A 7,335-nucleotide genomic window follows, 5' to 3' on the forward strand; every position below is an offset into this window, starting at 1 on the left:
TGTGAGAAAGTAGAGCCATTTTGGAAGGAAATACACAAAAACACCGAGAATATAATGAATTATAAATTGGAGAAACTACCAGAAACTTATCTTCTAGGAATCTGGGACTATAAAGACACTAATTTTAAAAAAAAAAAAACATAAAAATTGTTATGTGACTTATTAACAGTGGTAAGAATACCGTGTTTCCCCAAAAATAAGACAGTGTCTTATATTAATTTTTGCTTCCACTTTTTCACTTATTTTCAGGGGATGTCTTATTTTTTCCGCTCCACAGCTGCATGCTCTGGTGTTCTGTTCGACGGGCATGCTTCCAAACAAAAACTTTGCTACGTCTTACTTTTGGGGGATGTTTTATATTTAGCACTTCAGCAAAACCTCTACTACGTCTTATTCTCAGGGGATGTCTTATATTCGGGAAAACAGGGTAGTAGTTGCCAGTCATTGGAAAAGTCAGGAACTACCATCCACTGAAGAATGGTTTCAAAAAAATCCAAGATTAGAGAACAGCAGATAGACTCATGACTCTCCTCAAGAGAGATTGCTTGGACTCTTACCAAGGTGCCTGGAATCCTTTAATAAGATACGTATACAACATCAATCCTTCTAATAGAAAAATATTAGTAACAGCATAAAAATGGAAACTTTAATGTAGATATATAAGTGACAAATGTGAGATCCTATTTAGATATTGCTGTATTTATGTATCATCAATACCTTTGATTTGGTATTGCAGATGAGGAATAGGAATCAGCAGCTCTCCAGATGCTTCAGGACCATAGTCCATACTTATCAGCCCCTGCCAGCATGGGCCACTGGGCCATGCTGACAGAGGCTGATGGGAACTGTAGCCCCTGAACATCTGAGAGCCGCGAGGTTCTCCTACCCCTGGTGTAGAACCTTCCCCGCAATAAAACAACACACAAAACCAGAGTTTGAAATGGATTTCTGTGCCGCGAGCCCACCCCATTAACTGGTCGCATCAACATTAAACTCTCAAGAAGCTGGGCAGACAAAACGGGTTCTAACATCATGCTGTCCCCAATCTCCATTAGGCATTGTGCAGGATAGCTGGGAGCCCCAGGGGTGATAATCTCCTGGCTTCAACCTCCCTTCCTGCTGGGGGTAGCTGGGCACCAGCTGTTTCCACCGCCTTGCCTACCGGCCCACTCCTGACACCCCTTCCGGCCCTTTGTTAATGGGCACAACCCATGAAGAAGACCAGCTGCACTGCTCTGAAGCTCCCCCCCAGATGTTATGGTGATTCCCATCTGCCAACCATGCTGGCTGCAAGCAAAGTACACAGTCATGCAATAAACATTATGCAAATAAGTAAGCTAACTAGTAAGCATTGACAATAGGGAGGGTGGGTGGGTCACGCCGCTCTTGAGCCTCAGCAAGCAAGAAGGCTGTAGCGAGGCCTGGTGTGGCTTTGGCTTTTTGCTTGGTTCCTCCTCTACTTTTCCCAGTTTTACAATCATTGCAGCTCCCTGCAATTTGGCGCCCTCTGAGCTGCAAGCTCCCTTTCTTTGCCTTTTGGCTGCTCACCCCTGCCGCAGTGGCTGCCACCGGTGATTCGCTGGCTGCTATTTTATTTCAGTCTCTTAAATAAAACAACTTGGATTTGTTAAAAAAAAAAGTTGCATCCAACTTATGGTGATCCCCCAAAGGGTTTTCAAGGCAAAAGATGAACAGAAGTGGTTTGCCATTGTCCACTTCTACATAGAAACCCTGGACTTCCTTGATGGTCTCCCATTCAAGTATTAACCAAGACTGACCCTGCCTAGCTTCCAAGATCTGACGAGATCGGGCTAGCCTGAGTCCTCCCAGCAGGATAACATGTTATCATCGGTGGTTGTAGAAAGTGCTGCCACTCTGCAGCTGACTTACGGTAGCCTTATAAGGTTTTCAATGCAAGAGAAATTCTGAGGTGGTTTGCCATTATTATTATTATTACTATTATTATTTATTAAGCTACTATCCCACCCTTCCCCGGAGGGCTCAGGGCTGTGCACAACACCATTGAGAGCCAGCATGGTGTAGCGGTTTAATCTGGAGAACCGAGTTTGATTCGGGTTGAGGCATCAGCTTGATGTTCCAAGCTCAGGATTGCCTGCAAGAGGGAAGGTAGCTGATGAAATCACAGCATCTACTTAGTGGTCATGGACAAAATATATCTCTGTACAGGCTAAAAAACTGCAGAGACAGGAAGAGAAGTTTTTGCTTGTTTGCTGCAGCTTCTAAAAACAGATCTTTGCCCTTGATTGGCAGCTCCTGGCTTGATAGCAAACACATCTCGCAAATGTTAGAGTTCTTGGCTAATGAGCTGAATTGTATCTGATTCGCTTACAATCCCCATTAATGAGTTACAATATCTTCATTATTTTTGATCAGTTAGCTTTGCAGGTTCCAGAGAGGTAGATGTGCAGGAAACACAACATTGAGTCATAAGAAGCTATAAAGACTTTGTTGACATTTGAAATGAGATCACTTCAGTGTTTGATGATGGTGATGATGATGATGGTGATGATTCTATCCCTGTTCCCACTCCTCCACATTGCATGAAAACATTAATTTGCTCTGCAAACTGTAATGTTGTAAAGGTCTTAAGCCTGCATTTTAGACAGACAGGCAGGCAGGCAGGCAGGCAGGCAGGCAGGTATAGATCTGCCATGCTGGCAGGGGCTGATGGGAATTGTAGTCCATGAATATCTGGAGAGCCGCAGGTTGCAGACCCCTGGGAGGGAGGAAAGGAGGGATTGATGGATGGATGGATGGATGGATGGATGGATGGATGGATGGATGGATGGATGGATGGATGGATGGATGGATGGATGGATGATGAGGGATGGATGGATGGATGGATGATGAGGGATGGATGGATGGATGGATGGATGGATGGATGGATGGATGGATGGATGGATGGATGGATGGATGGATGGATGGATGGGTGGGTGGGTGGGTAGGTGGGTAGATCGATAGATAGATAGATAGATAGATAGATAGATAGATAGATAGATAGGATAGATAGATAGGATAGGATAGATAGATAGATAGATAGATAGATAGAGATAGATAGATGATGGATAGATAGGATAGATAGATAGATAGGATAGATAGGATAGGATAGATAGATGGATAGATAGATAGATAGTCTGGAGAAGAGGAGTTTGAGGGGGGACATGATTGCTCTCTTGAAGTATTGGAAGAGCTTCTACGTAGAGAAGGGCAGGGAGCTGTTCCTCCTGGCAGCAGAGGATAGGACTTGCTATAATGCGTTTAAAGTACAGGCAGAAAAGTTCCGATTGGATATTAGGGGAAATGTTTTGTAGTAGGAGATGTTCTGCAGTGGAATCGGCTACCTAGGGAGGTGGTGAGCTTCCCCTTACTGGCAGTCTTTAAACAGCAGCTAGACAAGCACTTGTCTGGGATTCTCTAGTCTGATTCAGCATCGGGGCCGGGTGGGGGGGGGGGGGGCTAGTTGGCCTGTGTGGCCCCTTGCACCTCTATGATTCTAGCTTACTTTTGTTTGCTTGCTTGCGTTTTGCATACCCAAACTGGCAGCCAGCTCTATGATAGAGTGTAATGTCACGCTGCCTTTCTCAAAGCCCTGTTTGACAGATGTGCTACTGAGAGGTAAGAGAGTTAGTGTGGCGGAGGTTTTAGCATGTCAGACTGAGGAGAGCTGAGTGTGAATCCTCCAGCTGCCAGTTTGAAGCTCACTGCCGGCCTAAACTACCTTGTGGGATTGTTGTGGATAAAAGAATCACGCGTGCTGCCCTGAGGACTTGTAAGAGGGGTGGGATAAAAATGTGTAGATGGAATATACTGATCTCCATATTGTTCATATGAGAGTCTGCCAGCTTCCAGGTTTCACAGTCTCGGAACGTTTAATAACTCTTCTCTTAAACCATTGTGGTTGTTGTCAATGATGATAATTCTGTTGGGTTTTCTCTGAAATGCATTATCCTTCAGTGCTATGGACCATCCAGTTTCAAATTAGTGGGATAAATTGCATTGTTCTTATAATGAATGCTGGCTCCGGGCATTAATGAAGGCAGAACACTGGAAGAAAACCAGACGTTCCTTAATTATACAGCTGCTTTTTCTGCTGTGTATTTGGTAAGTCCAACTGGCTATCTGAGCAGATCAGCCGGTGGTACTGGGGGGAAAAAATGGACTAAGCTTGGATGTTGTCAGTCTAGGAATCAGTAAGCTCACTGTAAAGTTACTGGGAACTGTTAGTCAGAGTCAGTCACTTTGCAATCTATATATATAAAAATCTATCAGTGCGTTTTTCTGCTGACAGGTAATCTCCCAAACTACTGGACCGATTGCTTTGAAATTTTCACACAACGTCAGATTCGAAAAGTGCCAGGTTTCCAAGCACTGTTTCATCACTTCCCAGCTAGGTACACATGTCACAACTGTGCCAGTTATTGTGTACATGCCACACTCTGTGACAGTTGGAACCACAGTTCTGGTTCCGCAACAGCTTGTATCTGCTGGTCAGCCAAAGCAACACCCCTGGATACAAGGGAACCAATCCATGCCTTCCCTTGAAAAACCACTGCCTTTATGAAGTAAGGCATGGGGCGTGGCCAATCTGGAACATGGGCTCCACCCCACCCTAGCAGAGTAAGGGCAAGGTGAGGGAGGGTCCAGGGGTTTGCTGGACCAAACGCCAGGGAATTGGAACACAACGTGAGCTCATGCGCCTCCCATCAGTTTTATCGCTAGGTCAGAATCAGCCTTTCCAGGGATAAATAGGAACTGAAGGGCTAATTCCCACTCTCAGCCCCTACCTTCAGCATGCAGGCCAATTGGGAATTGTAGACAGAGGCTGATGGGAACAGTGGAAGTTCCTGAACATCTTGAGAGTCAAGAGGGTTCCCAAATTTCGGCGCTTAGATAATTCGGCCTGCAAGGGAAGGGAGTGAAAGGGATGGTGACCAGCCACCTGCACACAGAGCCCACCCACCCTAGCCGGTGTGAAGGGAAAGGCTAGGGGAGGGCTTGGCTGGGTTGCCATGCAAGGGAACGTGGAGAGGGAGGGGAGCAAGGGGCCCTTGCCCCTCCCCTTGCAATCATTGTGCAATGACACATGTTCGAACCGTTCGCTTCCCCTTTTCTTCCTTTTCTTATATTGTTACGAAGGTCTTGGCCTCCAAGCCCTGTTGTTGTCCTACCAGAGTAACTGGTTGGCTGTAGTGTGAGACTGGGTGCTGGGCTAAATGGACCACTGGTCAGATCTAGCAGGGCTCTTTTTACAGTTCTTAAAGAAATCCCAACTGGGAATTCCCCCAAGATGGCAAAATTGAATTGATATTTTGCCTTAGGCAATAGACAGGCAGAGACAGGCGTATTTTTTAGAACCAGAAGAATTGAGAGTGTCGGATTAAATGGAGAAATGTGACATGGGCTATTGTCACCTCAATATCCAGGTGTTCTAATTAAGCAGTAATAATAATAGCATACACCAAACTTCCTTCAGTATTGTCAAAGGCTTTCACAGCTGGAATCCATGCATGCCTCCGAAGATGCCAGCCATAGATGTGGGCGAAATGTCAGATCACGGCCACACAGTCCAGAAAACCCATAGCAGCCCGATGTGCCCCAGAGAGAAGCACGTGTTTCTGAAGAGGCCAGCTGTCGATGTAGCAAAACATTAAGAGCAAAATATGTCCCGCGAGCGAACATGAGGTCAGCAACCGTTGACCTCCTGGTGGTCCCCAGTCCTACTAGTATCAGATTGGCCTCAACCAGGGCTAGGGGTTTTTTGGCCCCGACTCCTACCTGGTGGAACTCTCTGCCACCTAACATCAGGGCCCTGCAGGATTTGATGCAATTCCACAGGGCCTGCATGGCAGAGTTTTTCCACCAGGCTCTTAACTAAGGCCCGAAACCAAAATCGTTACACTTAATTGCACTGCTGCCGGCCCTAAAACTTTAATCCCCTATTTGCTTTCTATATGGCTTATGTTGTGGTCTGTTTTGACCCCGATCTGAAGTTTTTGTGCTTTTTAATTAGTTTTTTTTTTAAAAAAAATGCATGTTCTCTAAACTGTATTGGATTTTAATCATTGTAATAGTTGTAATTGTTTTAAGTGTTTGTCTGCCGAATCTTGCATGTTGTTTTAATTGTTGTAAAACCACTCTCTGGAGCCCCTTGTGGAGAGAGCTGTATATAAATCGAATTGAATGATTGAATTAACAACACTAACTTCACTGAATTAATTACCAATTAACAATTAATTAATTAATTAATTAATTACTCACTTCACTGTCACTAATTCAACAATTAATTTTTTATTAAGGCTAAGTGGTATAGAAATGCAAGAGCCTGCTGTATCTCAATCTGGAGGAACCAGTTTGCCATTCCCTTGCTTCTGCCACGGCTTGACGCTGTGGGAGGCTTACCTGGGAAATTCAGATTTAGCCTGTGCACTCCCCACACACTGCCAGCTGGGTGACCTTTGGGCAAAGCACCAGCTGGAGTTCTCTCAGCTCCCCACCCCACTTCACAGGCGTTTGCTTGGGTGAGGGGGGAAGCGGCAAGGGGAGATTGTAAGCTCCCCTTTGAGTTTCCCTCTTGCAGGTTGTAGAAAGGGATACAAACCAACTCTCTTCTCCTCTCTTCTTCTTCTTCTTCTCCTCCTCCCTTCCTCCTCCTCCCTCCTCCTCCCCGTCCTCCTCCTCCTCCTTCCTTCCTTCTTCTTTCTTCTTCTTCTTCTTCTTCTCCTCTTCTTCTTCTTCCTCTCTTCTTCTCTGCCGTATTTTATAATCTTGCCCTACCGTCCTGAGTCTCTGTCGGAGGGGGTGGTCTGGCAAGGGTGACTAGTCAACAGTCAAATAATTTCCACCTCAAACCATGGGCCAAGGCTGGCCTGGAAAACCCACACAACAGCTAAGGTTTCTTTTCCATCCCTTAAATATAAGTGCCATTTGCTGTAAGCACTTTCACAGGCCTTTGGAACTTCCGCTGGAGGGCTTTTGGCTGCCAAGATTATGCGACCACTTCTTAGGCTGGGCTGCTTGGGAGCCAGATGTGCTGAGAGACTCCAAGTGCTCCGAGCCTCTGCAATCTGATTTCCATTTTCCACCTTATCCAGGTCAAGCCCAGCAGATACGTGCAGACTCAATGTCAAAGCAACTGACTAAATCTCGGCATATGTTGCAGAGAGCAACAACTTTAGAAAAGCAAGGTTACGGCCCGTTATGGCAGCACACGGCTCACTAATAATAGCTCCTCGGAATCATTTTTATCCGTGACTGTATTTAATTTGTCCTGAATTATTTCCATGTCTATTCTAATCCGCATATTAATACTAACGA

This window comes from Sphaerodactylus townsendi, linkage group LG09 (assembly GCF_021028975.2).
Source record: "Sphaerodactylus townsendi isolate TG3544 linkage group LG09, MPM_Stown_v2.3, whole genome shotgun sequence".
Taxonomy (NCBI): domain Eukaryota; kingdom Metazoa; phylum Chordata; class Lepidosauria; order Squamata; family Sphaerodactylidae; genus Sphaerodactylus; species Sphaerodactylus townsendi.